The sequence below is a fragment of the Electrophorus electricus genome, chromosome 13 (assembly GCF_041902795.1).
Source record: "Electrophorus electricus isolate QZ-2024a chromosome 13, ASM4190279v1, whole genome shotgun sequence".
NCBI lineage: Eukaryota > Metazoa > Chordata > Actinopteri > Gymnotiformes > Gymnotidae > Electrophorus > Electrophorus electricus.
The window spans coordinates 18,378,412-18,398,401 of record NC_137509.1 but is presented as its reverse complement, the minus strand read 5'-3'; the positions used below and the strand labels follow the sequence as shown (position 1 = coordinate 18,398,401).

The window sequence follows — 19,990 nt, the reverse complement described above, 5'->3', positions numbered from 1 at the left end:
CTTCACATACAAGCTTGTCAGTTGCAGATTAAAGTAAAGTGATGCAACAAAAACTTACAGCATCTGCTATTCCCAGGTGCTAACAGATAGTTTTTTTAATTAATCACTGCATTTCACATCCTAGCATGTCATCTTGACAGTAAATTAAAGTGATGCAAGAGAAGCTTACAGCATCTCGTAGTCCAAGGTGCTAACATATAGTTTTTTGATGAATCACTGCACTTCACATTCAGGCATGTGAGTTGGAGAGTAAATGAAAGTGATGCAAAAAAAACTTACAGCATCTGCTATTCCCAGGTGCTAACAGATAGTTTGAGTTAATTATTCACTGCACTTCAAATTTGAACATGATAGCTTGAACATAAATTAAAGGGATGCAATACAATCTTACAGCACCTGCTATTCCCTGGTACTAAAATATTTCTATTTAATCTGTACACTTCACATACAAGCTTGTCAGTTGCAGATTAAAGTAAAGTGATGCAACAAAAACTTACAGCATTTGCTATTCCCAGGTGCTAACAGATAGTTTTTTTAATTAATCACTGCACTTCACATCCTAGCATGTCATCTTGAAAGTAAATTAAAGTGATGCAAGAGAAGCTTACAGCATCTCGTAGTCCAAGGTGCTAACAGATAGATTTTTGAGGAATCACTGCACTTCACATTCAGGCATGTGAGTTGGAGAGTAAATGAAAGTGATGCAAAAAAAACTTACAGCATCTGCTATTCCCAGGTGCTAACAGATAGTTTTTTTTATTAATCACTGCACTTCACATTTGAGCATGTCAGCTTGAAAGTAAATTAAAGTGATGCAAGAAAAGCTTACAGCACCTGGTATTCCTAGGTAGGGTCCCACCTCAGTACTATTCAGGCCCAAACTTGCTTAGCTTCCAAGTTCAGATGAGATTGGGCGTTCTCAAGATGGTGTGGCCGTAAGCCTTAAACACTTACTCAAATTGCCTAATCATAGCAAATATGATCAAAGACCAATCTGACAATTTTTTTTATTAATCCCTGCACTTGACATTCTAGAATCTTATCTTGAATGTAATTAAATGATGCAATAAAAGCTTACAATACGGAGCTGGTATACGGAGGCACTAATTATTCACTGCACTTCAAATTTGAACATGATAGCTTGAACATAAATTAAAGGGATGCAAACAATCTTACAGCACCTGCTATTCCCTGGTACTAAAATATTTCTATTTAATCTGTACACTTCACATACAAGCTTGTCAGTTGCAGATTAAAGTAAAGTGATGCAACAAAAACTTACAGCATCTGCTATTCCCAGGTGCTAACAGATAGTTTTTTTAATTAATCACTGCATTTCACATCCTAGCATGTCATCTTGACAGTAAATTAAAGTGATGCAAGAGAAGCTTACAGCATCTCGTAGTCCAATCTGCTAACATATAGTTTTTTGATGAATCACTGCACTTCACATTCAGGCATGTGAGTTGGAGAGTAAATGAAAGTGATGCAAAAAAAATTTACAGCATCTGCTATTCCCAGGTGCTAACAGATAGTTTGAGTTAATTATTCACTGCACTTCAAATTTGAACATGATAGCTTGAACATAAATTAAAGGGATGCAATACAATCTTACAGCACCTGCTATTCCCTGGTACTAAAATATTTCTATTTAATCTGTACACTTCACATACAAGCTTGTCAGTTGCAGATTAAAGTAAAGTGATGCAACAAAAACTTACAGCATCTGCTATTCCCAGGTGCTAACAGATAGTTTTTTTAATTAATCACTGCATTTCACATCCTAGCATGTCATCTTGACAGTAAATTAAAGTGATGCAAGAGAAGCTTACAGCATCTCGTAGTCCAAGGTGCTAACATATAGTTTTTTGATGAATCACTGCACTTCACATTCAGGCATGTGAGTTGGAGAGTAAATGAAAGTGATGCAAAAAAAATTTACAGCATCTGCTATTCCCAGGTGCTAACAGATAGTTTGAGTTAATTATTCACTGCACTTCAAATTTGAACATGATAGCTTGAACATAAATTAAAGGGATGCAATACAATCTTACAGCACCTGCTATTCCCTGGTACTAAAATATTTCTATTTAATCTGTACACTTCACATACAAGCTTGTCAGTTGCAGATTAAAGTAAAGTGATGCAACAAAAACTTACAGCATCTGCTATTCCCAGGTGCTAACAGATAGTTTTTTTAATTAATCACTGCATTTCACATCCTAGCATGTCATCTTGACAGTAAATTAAAGTGATGCAAGAGAAGCTTACAGCATCTCGTAGTCCAAGGTGCTAACATATAGTTTTTTGATGAATCACTGCACTTCACATTCAGGCATGTGAGTTGGAGAGTAAATGAAAGTGATGCAAAAAAAACTTACAGCATCTGCTATTCCCAGGTGCTAACAGATAGTTTGAGTTAATTATTCACTGCACTTCAAATTTGAACATGATAGCTTGAACATAAATTAAAGGGATGCAATACAATCTTACAGCACCTGCTATTCCCTGGTACTAAAATATTTCTATTTAATCTGTACACTTCACATACAAGCTTGTCAGTTGCAGATTAAAGTAAAGTGATGCAACAAAAACTTACAGCATTTGCTATTCCCAGGTGCTAACAGATAGTTTTTTTAATTAATCACTGCACTTCACATCCTAGCATGTCATCTTGAAAGTAAATTAAAGTGATGCAAGAGAAGCTTACAGCATCTCGTAGTCCAAGGTGCTAACAGATAGTTTTTTAATGAATCACTGCACTTCACATTCAGGCATGTGAGTTGGAGAGTAAATGAAAGTGATGCAAAAAAAAGTTACAGCATCGGCTATTCCCAGGTGCTAACAGATGGTTTTTTTTATTAATCACTGCACTTCACATTTGAGCATGTCAGCTTGAAAGTAAATTAAAGTGATGCAAGAAAAGCTTACAGCACCTGGTATTCCTAGGTAGGGTCCCACCTCAGTACTATTCAGGCCCAAACTTGCTTAGCTTCCAAGTTCAGATGAGATTGGGCGTTCTCAAGATGGTGTGGCCGTAAGCCTTAAACACTTACTCAAATTGCCTAATCATAGCAAATATGATCAAAGACCAATCTGACAATTTTTTTTATTAATCCCTGCACTTGACATTCTAGAATGTTATCTTGAATGTAATTAAATGATGCAATAAAAGCTTACAATACGGAGCTGGTATACGGAGGCACTAATTATTCACTGCACTTCAAATTTGAACATGATAGCTTGAACATAAATTAAAGGGATGCAAACAATCTTACAGCACCTGCTATTCCCTGGTACTAAAATATTTCTATTTAATCTGTACACTTCACATACAAGCTTGTCAGTTGCAGATTAAAGTAAAGTGATGCAACAAAAACTTACAGCATCTGCTATTCCCAGGTGCTAACAGATAGTTTTTTTAATTAATCACTGCATTTCACATCCTAGCATGTCATCTTGACAGTAAATTAAAGTGATGCAAGAGAAGCTTACAGCATCTCGTAGTCCAATGTGCTAACATATAGTTTTTTGATGAATCACTGCACTTCACATTCAGGCATGTGAGTTGGAGAGTAAATGAAAGTGATGCAAAAAAAATTTACAGCATCTGCTATTCCCAGGTGCTAACAGATAGTTTGAGTTAATTATTCACTGCACTTCAAATTTGAACATGATAGCTTGAACATAAATTAAAGGGATGCAATACAATCTTACAGCACCTGCTATTCCCTGGTACTAAAATATTTCTATTTAATCTGTACACTTCACATACAAGCTTGTCAGTTGCAGATTAAAGTAAAGTGATGCAACAAAAACTTACAGCATCTGCTATTCCCAGGTGCTAACAGATAGTTTTTTTAATTAATCACTGCATTTCACATCCTAGCATGTCATCTTGACAGTAAATTAAAGTGATGCAAGAGAAGCTTACAGCATCTCGTAGTCCAAGGTGCTAACATATAGTTTTTTGATGAATCACTGCACTTCACATTCAGGCATGTGAGTTGGAGAGTAAATGAAAGTGATGCAAAAAAAATTTACAGCATCTGCTATTCCCAGGTGCTAACAGATAGTTTGAGTTAATTATTCACTGCACTTCAAATTTGAACATGATAGCTTGAACATAAATTAAAGGGATGCAATACAATCTTACAGCACCTGCTATTCCCTGGTACTAAAATATTTCTATTTAATCTGTACACTTCACATACAAGCTTGTCAGTTGCAGATTAAAGTAAAGTGATGCAACAAAAACTTACAGCATCTGCTATTCCCAGGTGCTAACAGATAGTTTTTTTAATTAATCACTGCATTTCACATCCTAGCATGTCATCTTGACAGTAAATTAAAGTGATGCAAGAGAAGCTTACAGCATCTCGTAGTCCAAGGTGCTAACATATAGTTTTTTGATGAATCACTGCACTTCACTTTCAGGCATGTGAGTTGGAGAGTAAATGAAAGTGATGCAAAAAAAACTTACAGCATCTGCTATTCCCAGGTGCTAACAGATAGTTTGAGTTAATTATTCACTGCACTTCAAATTTGAACATGATAGCTTGAACATAAATTAAAGGGATGCAATACAATCTTACAGCACCTGCTATTCCCTGGTACTAAAATATTTCTATTTAATCTGTACACTTCACATACAAGCTTGTCAGTTGCAGATTAAAGTAAAGTGATGCAACAAAAACTTACAGCATTTGCTATTCCCAGGTGCTAACAGATAGTTTTTTTAATTAATCACTGCACTTCACATCCTAGCATGTCATCTTGAAAGTAAATTAAAGTGATGCAAGAGAAGCTTACAGCATCTCGTAGTCCAAGGTGCTAACAGATAGTTTTTTAATGAATCACTGCACTTCACATTCAGGCATGTGAGTTGGAGAGTAAATGAAAGTGATGCAAAAAAAAGTTACAGCATCGGCTATTCCCAGGTGCTAACAGATGGTTTTTTTTATTAATCACTGCACTTCACATTTGAGCATGTCAGCTTGAAAGTAAATTAAAGTGATGCAAGAAAAGCTTACAGCACCTGGTATTCCTAGGTAGGGTCCCACCTCAGTACTATTCAGGCCCAAACTTGCTTAGCTTCCAAGGTCAGATGAGATTGGGCGTTCTCAAGATGGTGTGGCCGTAAGCCTTAAACACTTACTCAAATTGCCTAATCATAGCAAATATGATCAAAGACCAATCTGACAATTTTTTTTATTAATCCCTGCACTTGACATTCTAGAATGTTATCTTGAATGTAATTAAATGATGCAATAAAAGCTTACAATACGGAGCTGGTATACGGAGGCACTAATTATTCACTGCACTTCAAATTTGAACATGATAGCTTGAACATAAATTAAAGGGATGCAAACAATCTTACAGCACCTGCTATTCCCTGGTACTAAAATATTTCTATTTAATCTGTACACTTCACATACAAGCTTGTCAGTTGCAGATTAAAGTAAAGTGATGCAACAAAAACTTACAGCATCTGCTATTCCCAGGTGCTAACAGATAGTTTTTTTAATTAATCACTGCATTTCACATCCTAGCATGTCATCTTGACAGTTAATTAAAGTGATGCAAGAGAAGCTTACAGCATCTCGTAGTCCAATGTGCTAACATATAGTTTTTTGATGAATCACTGCACTTCACATTCAGGCATGTGAGTTGGAGAGTAAATGAAAGTGATGCAAAAAAAACTTACAGCATCTGCTATTCCCAGGTGCTAACAGATAGTTTGAGTTAATTATTCACTGCACTTCAAATTTGAGCATGATAGCTTGAACATAAATTAAAGGGATGCAATACAATCTTACAGCACCTGCTATTCCCTGGTACTAAAATATTTCTATTTAATCTGTACACTTCACATACAAGCTTGTCAGTTGCAGATTAAAGTAAAGTGATGCAACAAAAACTTAAGCATCTGCTATTCCCAGGTGCTAACAGATAGTTTTTTTAATTAATCACTGCATTTCACATCCTAGCATGTCATCTTGACAGTAAATTAAAGTGATGCAAGAGAAGCTTACAGCATCTCGTAGTCCAAGGTGCTAACATATAGTTTTTTGATGAATCACTGCACTTCACATTCAGGCATGTGAGTTGGAGAGTAAATGAAAGTGATGCAAAAAAAACTTACAGCATCTGCTATTCCCAGGTGCTAACAGATAGTTTGAGTTAATTATTCACTGCACTTCAAATTTGAACATGATAGCTTGAACATAAATTAAAGGGATGCAATACAATCTTACAGCACCTGCTATTCCCTGGTACTAAAATATTTCTATTTAATCTGTACACTTCACATACAAGCTTGTCAGTTGCAGATTAAAGTAAAGTGATGCAACAAAAACTTACAGCATTTGCTATTCCCAGGTGCTAACAGATAGTTTTTTTAATTAATCACTGCACTTCACATCCTAGCATGTCATCTTGAAAGTAAATTAAAGTGATGCAAGAGAAGCTTACAGCATCTCATAGTCCAAGGTGCTAACAGATAGTTTTTTAATGAATCACTGCACTTCACATTCAGGCATGTGAGTTGGAGAGTAAATGAAAGTGATGCAAAAAAAAGTTACAGCATCGGCTATTCCCAGGTGCTAACAGATGGTTTTTTTTATTAATCACTGCACTTCACATTTGAGCATGTCAGCTTGAAAGTAAATTAAAGTGATGCAAGAAAAGCTTACAGCACCTGGTATTCCTAGGTAGGGTCCCACCTCAGTACTATTCAGGCCCAAACTTGCTTAGCTTCCAAGGTCAGATGAGATTGGGCGTTCTCAAGATGGTGTGGCCGTAAGCCTTAAACACTTACTCAAATTGCCTAATCATAGCAAATATGATCAAAGACCAATCTGACAATTTTTTTTATTAATCCCTGCACTTGACATTCTAGAATGTTATCTTGAATGTAATTAAATGATGCAATAAAAGCTTACAATACGGAGCTGGTATACGGAGGCACTAATTATTCACTGCACTTCAAATTTGAACATGATAGCTTGAACATAAATTAAAGGGATGCAAACAATCTTACAGCACCTGCTATTCCCTGGTACTAAAATATTTCTATTTAATCTGTACACTTCACATACAAGCTTGTCAGTTGCAGATTAAAGTAAAGTGATGCAACAAAAACTTACAGCATCTGCTATTCCCAGGTGCTAACAGATAGTTTTTTTAATTAATCACTGCATTTCACATCCTAGCATGTCATCTTGACAGTTAATTAAAGTGATGCAAGAGAAGCTTACAGCATCTCGTAGTCCAATGTGCTAACATATAGTTTTTTGATGAATCACTGCACTTCACATTCAGGCATGTGAGTTGGAGAGTAAATGAAAGTGATGCAAAAAAAACTTACAGCATCTGCTATTCCCAGGTGCTAACAGATAGTTTGAGTTAATTATTCACTGCACTTCAAATTTGAACATGATAGCTTGAACATAAATTAAAGGGATGCAATACAATCTTACAGCACCTGCTATTCCCTGGTACTAAAATATTTCTATTTAATCTGTACACTTCACATACAAGCTTGTCAGTTGCAGATTAAAGTAAAGTGATGCAACAAAAACTTACAGCATTTGCTATTCCCAGGTGCTAACAGATAGTTTTTTTAATTAATCACTGCACTTCACATCCTAGCATGTCATCTTGAAAGTAAATTAAAGTGATGCAAGAGAAGCTTACAGCATCTCGTAGTCCAAGGTGCTAACAGATAGTTTTTTAATGAATCACTGCACTTCACATTCAGGCATGTGAGTTGGAGAGTAAATGAAAGTGATGCAAAAAAAACTTACAGCATCTGCTATTCCCAGGTGCTAACAGATAGTTTGAGTTAATTATTCACTGCACTTCAAATTTGAACATGATAGCTTGAACATAAATTAAAGGGATGCAATACAATCTTACAGCACCTGCTATTCCCTGGTACTAAAATATTTCTATTTAATCTGTACACTTCACATACAAGCTTGTCAGTTGCAGATTAAAGTAAAGTGATGCAACAAAAACTTACAGCATTTGCTATTCCCAGGTGCTAACAGATAGTTTTTTTAATTAATCACTGCACTTCACATCCTAGCATGTCATCTTGAAAGTAAATTAAAGTGATGCAAGAGAAGCTTACAGCATCTCATAGTCCAAGGTGCTAACAGATAGTTTTTTAATGAATCACTGCACTTCACATTCAGGCATGTGAGTTGGAGAGTAAATGAAAGTGATGCAAAAAAAAGTTACAGCATCGGCTATTCCCAGGTGCTAACAGATGGTTTTTTTTATTAATCACTGCACTTCACATTTGAGCATGTCAGCTTGAAAGTAAATTAAAGTGATGCAAGAAAAGCTTACAGCACCTGGTATTCCTAGGTAGGGTCCCACCTCAGTACTATTCAGGCCCAAACTTGCTTAGCTTCCAAGGTCAGATGAGATTGTGCGTTCTCAAGATGGTGTGGCCGTAAGCCTTAAACACTTACTCAAATTGCCTAATCATAGCAAATATGATCAAAGACCAATCTGACAATTTTTTTTATTAATCCCTGCACTTGACATTCTAGAATGTTATCTTGAATGTAATTAAATGATGCAATAAAAGCTTACAATACGGAGATGGTATACGGAGGCACTAATTATTCACTGCACTTCAAATTTGAACATGATAGCTTGAACATAAATTAAAGGGATGCAAACAATCTTACAGCACCTGCTATTCCCTGGTACTAAAATATTTCTATTTAATCTGTACACTTCACATACAAGCTTGTCAGTTGCAGATTAAAGTAAAGTGATGCAACAAAAACTTACAGCATCTGCTATTCCCAGGTGCTAACAGATAGTTTTTTTAATTAATCACTGCATTTCACATCCTAGCATGTCATCTTGACAGTTAATTAAAGTGATGCAAGAGAAGCTTACAGCATCTCGTAGTCCAATGTGCTAACATATAGTTTTTTGATGAATCACTGCACTTCACATTCAGGCATGTGAGTTGGAGAGTAAATGAAAGTGATGCAAAAAAAACTTACAGCATCTGCTATTCCCAGGTGCTAACAGATAGTTTGAGTTAATTATTCACTGCACTTCAAATTTGAACATGATAGCTTGAACATAAATTAAAGGGATGCAATACAATCTTACAGCACCTGCTATTCCCTGGTACTAAAATATTTCTATTTAATCTGTACACTTCACATACAAGCTTGTCAGTTGCAGATTAAAGTAAAGTGATGCAACAAAAACTTAAGCATCTGCTATTCCCAGGTGCTAACAGATAGTTTTTTTAATTAATCACTGCATTTCACATCCTAGCATGTCATCTTGACAGTAAATTAAAGTGATGCAAGAGAAGCTTACAGCATCTCGTAGTCCAAGGTGCTAACATATAGTTTTTTGATGAATCACTGCACTTCACATTCAGGCATGTGAGTTGGAGAGTAAATGAAAGTGATGCAAAAAAAACTTACAGCATCTGCTATTCCCAGGTGCTAACAGATAGTTTGAGTTAATTATTCACTGCACTTCAAATTTGAACATGATAGCTTGAACATAAATTAAAGGGATGCAATACAATCTTACAGCACCTGCTATTCCCTGGTACTAAAATATTTCTATTTAATCTGTACACTTCACATACAAGCTTGTCAGTTGCAGATTAAAGTAAAGTGATGCAACAAAAACTTACAGCATTTGCTATTCCCAGGTGCTAACAGATAGTTTTTTTAATTAATCACTGCACTTCACATCCTAGCATGTCATCTTGAAAGTAAATTAAAGTGATGCAAGAGAAGCTTACAGCATCTCGTAGTCCAAGGTGCTAACAGATAGTTTTTTAATGAATCACTGCACTTCACATTCAGGCATGTGAGTTGGAGAGTAAATGAAAGTGATGCAAAAAAAAGTTACAGCATCGGCTATTCCCAGGTGCTAACAGATGGTTTTTTTTATTAATCACTGCACTTCACATTTGAGCATGTCAGCTTGAAAGTAAATTAAAGTGATGCAAGAAAAGCTTACAGCACCTGGTATTCCTAGGTAGGGTCCCACCTCAGTACTATTCAGGCCCAAACTTGCTTAGCTTCCAAGGTCAGATGAGATTGGGCGTTCTCAAGATGGTGTGGCCGTAAGCCTTAAACACTTACTCAAATTGCCTAATCATAGCAAATATGATCAAAGATCAATCTGACAATTTTTTTTATTAATCCCTGCACTTGACATTCTAGAATGTTATCTTGAATGTAATTAAATGATGCAATAAAAGCTTACAATACGGAGCTGGTATACGGAGGCACTAATTATTCACTGCACTTCAAATTTGAACATGATAGCTTGAACATAAATTAAAGGGATGCAAACAATCTTACAGCACCTGCTATTCCCTGGTACTAAAATATTTCTATTTAATCTGTACACTTCACATACAAGCTTGTCAGTTGCAGATTAAAGTAAAGTGATGCAACAAAAACTTACAGCATCTGCTATTCCCAGGTGCTAACAGATAGTTTTTTTAATTAATCACTGCATTTCACATCCTAGCATGTCATCTTGACAGTTAATTAAAGTGATGCAAGAGAAGCTTACAGCATCTCGTAGTCCAATGTGCTAACATATAGTTTTTTGATGAATCACTGCACTTCACATTCAGGCATGTGAGTTGGAGAGTAAATGAAAGTGATGCAAAAAAAACTTACAGCATCTGCTATTCCCAGGTGCTAACAGATAGTTTGAGTTAATTATTCACTGCACTTCAAATTTGAACATGATAGCTTGAACATAAATTAAAGGGATGCAATACAATCTTACAGCACCTGCTATTCCCTGGTACTAAAATATTTCTATTTAATCTGTACACTTCACATACAAGCTTGTCAGTTGCAGATTAAAGTAAAGTGATGCAACAAAAACTTACAGCATTTGCTATTCCCAGGTGCTAACAGATAGTTTTTTTAATTAATCACTGCACTTCACATCCTAGCATGTCATCTTGAAAGTAAATTAAAGTGATGCAAGAGAAGCTTACAGCATCTCGTAGTCCAAGGTGCTAACAGATAGATTTTTGAGGAATCACTGCACTTCACATTCAGGCATGTGAGTTGGAGAGTAAATGAAAGTGATGCAAAAAAAACTTACAGCATCTGCTATTCCCAGGTGCTAACAGATAGTTTTTTTTATTAATCACTGCACTTCACATTTGAGCATGTCAGCTTGAAAGTAAATTAAAGTGATGCAAGAAAAGCTTACAGCACCTGGTATTCCTAGGTAGGGTCCCACCTCAGTACTATTCAGGCCCAAACTTGCTTAGCTTCCAAGGTCAGATGAGATTGGGCGTTCTCAAGCTGGTGTGGCCGTAAGCCTTAAACACTTACTCAAATTGCCTAATCATAGCAAATATGATCAAAGACCAATCTGACAATTTTTTTTATTAATCCCTGCACTTGACATTCTAGAATGTTATCTTGAATGTAATTAAATGATGCAATAAAAGCTTACAATACGGAGCTGGTATACGGAGGCACTAATTATTCACTGCACTTCAAATTTGAACATGATAGCTTGAACATAAATTAAAGGGATGCAAACAATCTTACAGCACCTGCTATTCCCTGGTACTAAAATATTTCTATTTAATCTGTACACTTCACATACAAGCTTGTCAGTTGCAGATTAAAGTAAAGTGATGCAACAAAAACTTACAGCATCTGCTATTCCCAGGTGCTAACAGATAGTTTTTTTAATTAATCACTGCATTTCACATCCTAGCATGTCATCTTGACAGTTAATTAAAGTGATGCAAGAGAAGCTTACAGCATCTCGTAGTCCAATGTGCTAACATATAGTTTTTTGATGAATCACTGCACTTCACATTCAGGCATGTGAGTTGGAGAGTAAATGAAAGTGATGCAAAAAAAACTTACAGCATCTGCTATTCCCAGGTGCTAACAGATAGTTTGAGTTAATTATTCATTGCACTTCAAATTTGAACATGATAGCTTGAACATAAATTAAAGGGATGCAATACAATCTTACAGCACCTGCTATTCCCTGGTACTAAAATATTTCTATTTAATCTGTACACTTCACATACAAGCTTGTCAGTTGCAGATTAAAGTAAAGTGATGCAACAAAAACTTACAGCATCTGCTATTCCCAGGTGCTAACAGATAGTTTTTTTAATTAATCACTGCATTTCACATCTTAGCATGTCTTCTTGACAGTAAATTAAAGTGATGCAAGAGAAGCTTACAGCATCTCGTAGTCCAAGGTGCTAACAGATAGTTTTTTAATGAATCACTGCACTTCACATTCAGGCATGTTAGTTGGAGAGTAAATGAAAGTGATGCAAAAAAAAGTTACAGCATCGGCTATTCCCAGGTGCTAACAGATGGTTTTTTTTATTAATCACTGCACTTCACATTTGAGCATGTCAGCTTGAAAGTAAATTAAAGTGATGCAAGAAAAGCTTGCAGCACCTGGTATTCCTAGGTAGGGTCCCATCTCAGTACTATCCAGGCCCAAACTTGCTTAGCTTCCAAGATCAGATGAGCTTGGGCATTCTCAAGCTGGTGTGGCCATAAGCCTCAAACACTTACTCAAATTGCCTAATCATAGCAAATATGATCAAAGACCAATCTGACAATTTTTTTAATTAATCCCTGCAATTGACATTCTAGAATGTTATCTTGAATGTAAATTAAATGATGCAATAAAAGCTTACAACATCTGGTATACGGAGGCACTAACAGACAGTTTTTTGATGAATCACTGCACTTCACATTCAGGCATGTGAGTTGGAGAGTAAATGAAAGTGATGCAAAAAAAACTTACAGCATCGACTATTCCCAGGTGCTAACAGATGGTTTTTTTTATTAATCACTGCACTTCACATTTGAGCATGTCAGCTTGAAAGTAAATTAAAGTGATGCAAGAAAAGCTTACAGCACCTGGTATTCCTAGGTAGGGTCCCACCTCAGTACTATCCAGGCCCAAACTTGCTTAGCTTCCAAGGTCAGATGAGATTGGGCATTCTCAAGCTGGTGTGGCCGTAAGCCTTAAACACTTACTCAAATTGCCTAATCACAGCAAATATGATCAAAGACCAATCTGACAATTTTTTTTTATTAATCCCTGCAATTGACATTCTAGAATGTTATCTTGAATGTAAATTAAATGATGCAATAAAAGCTTACAACATCTAGTATACGGAGGCACTAACAGACAGTTTTTTGATGAATCACTGCACTTCACATTCAGGCATGTGAGTTGGAGAGTAAATGAAAGTGATGCAAAAAAAAGTTACAGCATCGGCTATTCCCAGGTGCTAACAGATGGTTTTTTTTATTAATCACTGCACTTCACATTTGAGCATGTCAGCTTGAAAGTAAATTAAAGTGATGCAAGAAAAGCTTACAGCACCTGGTATTCCTAGGTAGGGTCCCACCTCAGTACTATTCAGGCCCAAACTTGCTTAGCTTCCAAGGTCAGATGAGATTGGGCGTTCTCAAGCTGGTGTGGCCGTAAGCCTTAAACACTTACTCAAATTGCCTAATCATAGCAAATATGATCAAAGACCAATCTGACAATTTTTTTTATTAATCCCTGCACTTGACATTCTAGAATGTTATCTTGAATGTAATTAAATGATGCAATAAAAGCTTACAATACGGAGCTGGTATACGGAGGCACTAATTATTCACTGCACTTCAAATTTGAACATGATAGCTTGAACATAAATTAAAGGGATGCAAACAATCTTACAGCACCTGCTATTCCCTGGTACTAAAATATTTCTATTTAATCTGTACACTTCACATACAAGCTTGTCAGTTGCAGATTAAAGTAAAGTGATGCAACAAAAACTTACAGCATCTGCTATTCCCAGGTGCTAACAGATAGTTTTTTTAATTAATCACTGCATTTCACATCCTAGCATGTCATCTTGACAGTTAATTAAAGTGATGCAAGAGAAGCTTACAGCATCTCGTAGTCCAATGTGCTAACATATAGTTTTTTGATGAATCACTGCACTTCACATTCAGGCATGTGAGTTGGAGAGTAAATGAAAGTGATGCAAAAAAAACTTACAGCATCTGCTATTCCCAGGTGCTAACAGATAGTTTGAGTTAATTATTCATTGCACTTCAAATTTGAACATGATAGCTTGAACATAAATTAAAGGGATGCAATACAATCTTACAGCACCTGCTATTCCCTGGTACTAAAATATTTCTATTTAATCTGTACACTTCACATACAAGCTTGTCAGTTGCAGATTAAAGTAAAGTGATGCAACAAAAACTTACAGCATCTGCTATTCCCAGGTGCTAACAGATAGTTTTTTTAATTAATCACTGCATTTCACATCTTAGCATGTCTTCTTGACAGTAAATTAAAGTGATGCAAGAGAAGCTTACAGCATCTCGTAGTCCAAGGTGCTAACAGATAGTTTTTTAATGAATCACTGCACTTCACATTCAGGCATGTTAGTTGGAGAGTAAATGAAAGTGATGCAAAAAAAAGTTACAGCATCGGCTATTCCCAGGTGCTAACAGATGGTTTTTTTTATTAATCACTGCACTTCACATTTGAGCATGTCAGCTTGAAAGTAAATTAAAGTGATGCAAGAAAAGCTTGCAGCACCTGGTATTCCTAGGTAGGGTCCCATCTCAGTACTATCCAGGCCCAAACTTGCTTAGCTTCCAAGATCAGATGAGCTTGGGCATTCTCAAGCTGGTGTGGCCATAAGCCTCAAACACTTACTCAAATTGCCTAATCATAGCAAATATGATCAAAGACCAATCTGACAATTTTTTTAATTAATCCCTGCAATTGACATTCTAGAATGTTATCTTGAATGTAAATTAAATGATGCAATAAAAGCTTACAACATCTGGTATACGGAGGCACTAACAGACAGTTTTTTGATGAATCACTGCACTTCACATTCAGGCATGTGAGTTGGAGAGTAAATGAAAGTGATGCAAAAAAAACTTACAGCATCGACTATTCCCAGGTGCTAACAGATGGTTTTTTTTATTAATCACTGCACTTCACATTTGAGCATGTCAGCTTGAAAGTAAATTAAAGTGATGCAAGAAAAGCTTACAGCACCTGGTATTCCTAGGTAGGGTCCCACCTCAGTACTATCCAGGCCCAAACTTGCTTAGCTTCCAAGGTCAGATGAGATTGGGCATTCTCAAGCTGGTGTGGCCGTAAGCCTTAAACACTTACTCAAATTGCCTAATCACAGCAAATATGATCAAAGACCAATCTGACAATTTTTTTTTATTAATCCCTGCAATTGACATTCTAGAATGTTATCTTGAATGTAAATTAAATGATGCAATAAAAGCTTACAACATCTAGTATACGGAGGCACTAACAGACAGTTTTTTGATGAATCACTGCACTTCACATTCAGGCATGTGAGTTGGAGAGTAAATGAAAGTGATGCAAAAAAAAGTTACAGCATCGGCTATTCCCAGGTGCTAACAGATGGTTTTTTTTATTAATCACTGCACTTCACATTTGAGCATGTCAGCTTGAAAGTAAATTAAAGTGATGCAAGAAAAGCTTACAGCACCTGGTATTCCTAGGTAGGGTCCCACCTCAGTACTATTCAGGCCCAAACTTGCTTAGCTTCCAAGGTCAGATGAGATTGGGCGTTCTCAAGATGGTGTGGCCGTAAGCCTTAAACACTTACTCAAATTGCCTAATCATAGCAAATATGATCAAAGACCAATCTGACAATTTTTTTTATTAATCCCTGCACTTGACATTCTAGAATGTTATCTTGAATGTAATTAAATGATGCAATAAAAGCTTACAATACGGAGCTGGTATACGGAGGCACTAATTATTCACTGCACTTCAAATTTGAACATGATAGCTTGAACATAAATTAAAGGGATGCAAACAATCTTACAGCACCTGCTATTCCCTGGTACTAAAATATTTCTATTTAATCTGTACACTTCACATACAAGCTTGTCAGTTGCAGATTAAAGTAAAGTGATGCAACAAAAACTTACAGCATCTGCTATTCCCAGGTGCTAACAGATAGTTTTTTTAATTAATCACTGCATTTCACATCCTAGCATGTCATCTTGACAGTTAATTAAAGTGATGCAAGAGAAGCTTACAGCATCTCGTAGTCCAATGTGCTAACATATAGTTTTTTGATGAATCACTGCACTTCACATTCAGGCATGTGAGTTGGAGAGTAAATGAAAGTGATGCAAAAAAAACTTACAGCATCTGCTATTCCCAGGTGCTAACAGATAGTTTGAGTTAATTATTCACTGCACTTCAAATTTGAACATGATAGCTTGAACATAAATTAAAGGGATGCAATACAATCTTACAGCACCTGCTATTCCCTGGTACTAAAATATTTCTATTTAATCTGTACACTTCACATACAAGCTTGTCAGTTGCAGATTAAAGTAAAGTGATGCAACAAAAACTTAAGCATCTGCTATTCCCAGGTGCTAACAGATAGTTTTTTTAATTAATCACTGCATTTCACATCCTAGCATGTCATCTTGACAGTAAATTAAAGTGATGCAAGAGAAGCTTACAGCATCTCGTAGTCCAAGGTGCTAACATATAGTTTTTTGATGAATCACTGCACTTCACATTCAGGCATGTGAGTTGGAGAGTAAATGAAAGTGATGCAAAAAAAACTTACAGCATCTGCTATTCCCAGGTGCTAACAGATAGTTTGAGTTAATTATTCACTGCACTTCAAATTTGAACATGATAGCTTGAACATAAATTAAAGGGATGCAATACAATCTTACAGCACCTGCTATTCCCTGGTACTAAAATATTTCTATTTAATCTGTACACTTCACATACAAGCTTGTCAGTTGCAGATTAAAGTAAAGTGATGCAACAAAAACTTACAGCATTTGCTATTCCCAGGTGCTAACAGATAGTTTTTTTAATTAATCACTGCACTTCACATCCTAGCATGTCATCTTGAAAGTAAATTAAAGTGATGCAAGAGAAGCTTACAGCATCTCATAGTCCAAGGTGCTAACAGATAGTTTTTTAATGAATCACTGCACTTCACATTCAGGCATGTGAGTTGGAGAGTAAATGAAAGTGATGCAAAAAAAAGTTACAGCATCGGCTATTCCCAGGTGCTAACAGATGGTTTTTTTTATTAATCACTGCACTTCACATTTGAGCATGTCAGCTTGAAAGTAAATTAAAGTGATGCAAGAAAAGCTTACAGCACCTGGTATTCCTAGGTAGGGTCCCACCTCAGTACTATTCAGGCCCAAACTTGCTTAGCTTCCAAGGTCAGATGAGATTGGGCGTTCTCAAGATGGTGTGGCCGTAAGCCTTAAACACTTACTCAAATTGCCTAATCATAGCAAATATGATCAAAGACCAATCTGACAATTTTTTTTATTAATCCCTGCACTTGACATTCTAGAATGTTATCTTGAATGTAATTAAATGATGCAATAAAAGCTTACAATACGGAGCTGGTATACGGAGGCACTAATTATTCACTGCACTTCAAATTTGAACATGATAGCTTGAACATAAATTAAAGGGATGCAAACAATCTTACAGCACCTGCTATTCCCTGGTACTAAAATATTTCTATTTAATCTGTACACTTCACATACAAGCTTGTCAGTTGCAGATTAAAGTAAAGTGATGCAACAAAAACTTACAGCATCTGCTATTCCCAGGTGCTAACAGATAGTTTTTTTAATTAATCACTGCATTTCACATCCTAGCATGTCATCTTGACAGTTAATTAAAGTGATGCAAGAGAAGCTTACAGCATCTCGTAGTCCAATGTGCTAACATATAGTTTTTTGATGAATCACTGCACTTCACATTCAGGCATGTGAGTTGGAGAGTAAATGAAAGTGATGCAAAAAAAACTTACAGCATCTGCTATTCCCAGGTGCTAACAGATAGTTTGAGTTAATTATTCACTGCACTTCAAATTTGAACATGATAGCTTGAACATAAATTAAAGGGATGCAATACAATCTTACAGCACCTGCTATTCCCTGGTACTAAAATATTTCTATTTAATCTGTACACTTCACATACAAGCTTGTCAGTTGCAGATTAAAGTAAAGTGATGCAACAAAAACTTAAGCATCTGCTATTCCCAGGTGCTAACAGATAGTTTTTTTAATTAATCACTGCATTTCACATCCTAGCATGTCATCTTGACAGTAAATTAAAGTGATGCAAGAGAAGCTTACAGCATCTCGTAGTCCAAGGTGCTAACATATAGTTTTTTGATGAATCACTGCACTTCACATTCAGGCATGTGAGTTGGAGAGTAAATGAAAGTGATGCAAAAAAAACTTACAGCATCTGCTATTCCCAGGTGCTAACAGATAGTTTGAGTTAATTATTCACTGCACTTCAAATTTGAACATGATAGCTTGAACATAAATTAAAGGGATGCAATACAATCTTACAGCACCTGCTATTCCCTGGTACTAAAATATTTCTATTTAATCTGTACACTTCACATACAAGCTTGTCAGTTGCAGATTAAAGTAAAGTGATGCAACAAAAACTTACAGCATTTGCTATTCCCAGGTGCTAACAGATAGTTTTTTTAATTAATCACTGCACTTCACATCCTAGCATGTCATCTTGAAAGTAAATTAAAGTGATGCAAGAGAAGCTTACAGCATCTCGTAGTCCAAGGTGCTAACAGATAGTTTTTTAATGAATCACTGCACTTCACATTCAGGCATGTGAGTTGGAGAGTAAATGAAAGTGATGCAAAAAAAAGTTACAGCATCGGCTATTCCCAGGTGCTAACAGATGGTTTTTTTTATTAATCACTGCACTTCACATTTGAGCATGTCAGCTTGAAAGTAAATTAAAGTGATGCAAGAAAAGCTTACAGCACCTGGTATTCCTAGGTAGGGTCCCACCTCAGTACTATTCAGGCCCAAACTTGCTTAGCTTCCAAGGTCAGATGAGATTGGGCGTTCTCAAGATGGTGTGGCCGTAAGCCTTAAACACTTACTCAAATTGCCTAATCATAGCAAATATGATCAAAGATCAATCTGACAATTTTTTTTATTAATCCCTGCACTTGACATTCTAGAATGTTATCTTGAATGTAATTAAATGATGCAATAAAAGCTTACAATACGGAGCTGGTATACGGAGGCACTAATTATTCACTGCACTTCAAATTTGAACATGATAGCTTGAACATAAATTAAAGGGATGCAAACAATCTTACAGCACCTGCTATTCCCTGGTACTAAAATATTTCTATTTAATCTGTACACTTCACATACAAGCTTGTCAGTTGCAGATTAAAGTAAAGTGATGCAACAAAAACTTACAGCATCTGCTATTCCCAGGTGCTAACAGATAGTTTTTTTAATTAATCACTGCATTTCACATCCTAGCATGTCATCTTGACAGTTAATTAAAGTGATGCAAGAGAAGCTTACAGCATCTCGTAGTCCAATGTGCTAACATATAGTTTTTTGATGAATCACTGCACTTCACATTCAGGCATGTGAGTTGGAGAGTAAATGAAAGTGATGCAAAAAAAACTTACAGCATCTGCTATTCCCAGGTGCTAACAGATAGTTTGAGTTAATTATTCACTGCACTTCAAATTTGAACATGATAGCTTGAACATAAATTAAAGGGATGCAATACAATCTTACAGCACCTGCTATTCCCTGGTACTAAAATATTTCTATTTAATCTGTACACTTCACATACAAGCTTGTCAGTTGCAGATTAAAGTAAAGTGATGCAACAAAAACTTACAGCATTTGCTATTCCCAGGTGCTAACAGATAGTTTTTTTAATTAATCACTGCACTTCACATCCTAGCATGTCATCTTGAAAGTAAATTAAAGTGATGCAAGAGAAGCTTACAGCATCTCGTAGTCCAAGGTGCTAACAGATAGATTTTTGAGGAATCACTGCACTTCACATTCAGGCATGTGAGTTGGAGAGTAAA

At 36.1% G+C, this 19,990-nt stretch overlaps 2 non-coding genes and 13 pseudogenes across 2 annotated transcripts; all 15 read right to left on the bottom strand.

Moving 5' to 3' along the window:
- Nucleotides 1–822: 822 nt before the first annotated feature.
- Nucleotides 823–941, bottom strand: LOC145647457 (5S ribosomal RNA). The gene has a single exon (XR_014116336.1). It is a non-coding gene; the product is annotated as a 5S ribosomal RNA (ribosomal RNA).
- A 1,983-nt stretch (nt 942–2,924) lies between these two features.
- LOC145647446 (5S ribosomal RNA) lies at nt 2,925–3,043 on the bottom strand. Its single transcript, XR_014116335.1, has one exon. It is a non-coding gene; the product is annotated as a 5S ribosomal RNA (ribosomal RNA).
- Nucleotides 3,044–5,026: 1,983 nt separating this feature from the next.
- Nucleotides 5,027–5,145, bottom strand: LOC145647548 (5S ribosomal RNA; annotated as a pseudogene).
- Nucleotides 5,146–6,688: 1,543 nt separating this feature from the next.
- On the bottom strand, nt 6,689–6,807 carry LOC145647547 (5S ribosomal RNA; annotated as a pseudogene).
- A 1,544-nt stretch (nt 6,808–8,351) lies between these two features.
- LOC145649710 (5S ribosomal RNA) lies at nt 8,352–8,470 on the bottom strand (annotated as a pseudogene).
- A 1,543-nt stretch (nt 8,471–10,013) lies between these two features.
- On the bottom strand, nt 10,014–10,132 carry LOC145647546 (5S ribosomal RNA; annotated as a pseudogene).
- A 1,105-nt stretch (nt 10,133–11,237) lies between these two features.
- On the bottom strand, nt 11,238–11,356 carry LOC145644870 (5S ribosomal RNA; annotated as a pseudogene).
- A 1,105-nt stretch (nt 11,357–12,461) lies between these two features.
- LOC145650653 (5S ribosomal RNA) lies at nt 12,462–12,580 on the bottom strand (annotated as a pseudogene).
- Nucleotides 12,581–12,932: 352 nt separating this feature from the next.
- On the bottom strand, nt 12,933–13,051 carry LOC145647343 (5S ribosomal RNA; annotated as a pseudogene).
- Nucleotides 13,052–13,404: 353 nt separating this feature from the next.
- LOC145644858 (5S ribosomal RNA) lies at nt 13,405–13,523 on the bottom strand (annotated as a pseudogene).
- Nucleotides 13,524–14,628: 1,105 nt separating this feature from the next.
- LOC145650652 (5S ribosomal RNA) lies at nt 14,629–14,747 on the bottom strand (annotated as a pseudogene).
- Nucleotides 14,748–15,099: 352 nt separating this feature from the next.
- LOC145647341 (5S ribosomal RNA) lies at nt 15,100–15,218 on the bottom strand (annotated as a pseudogene).
- Nucleotides 15,219–15,571: 353 nt separating this feature from the next.
- On the bottom strand, nt 15,572–15,690 carry LOC145647545 (5S ribosomal RNA; annotated as a pseudogene).
- Nucleotides 15,691–17,233: 1,543 nt separating this feature from the next.
- LOC145647543 (5S ribosomal RNA) lies at nt 17,234–17,352 on the bottom strand (annotated as a pseudogene).
- Nucleotides 17,353–18,895: 1,543 nt separating this feature from the next.
- LOC145647542 (5S ribosomal RNA) lies at nt 18,896–19,014 on the bottom strand (annotated as a pseudogene).
- Between the last annotated feature and the right edge of the window lie 976 nt (nt 19,015–19,990).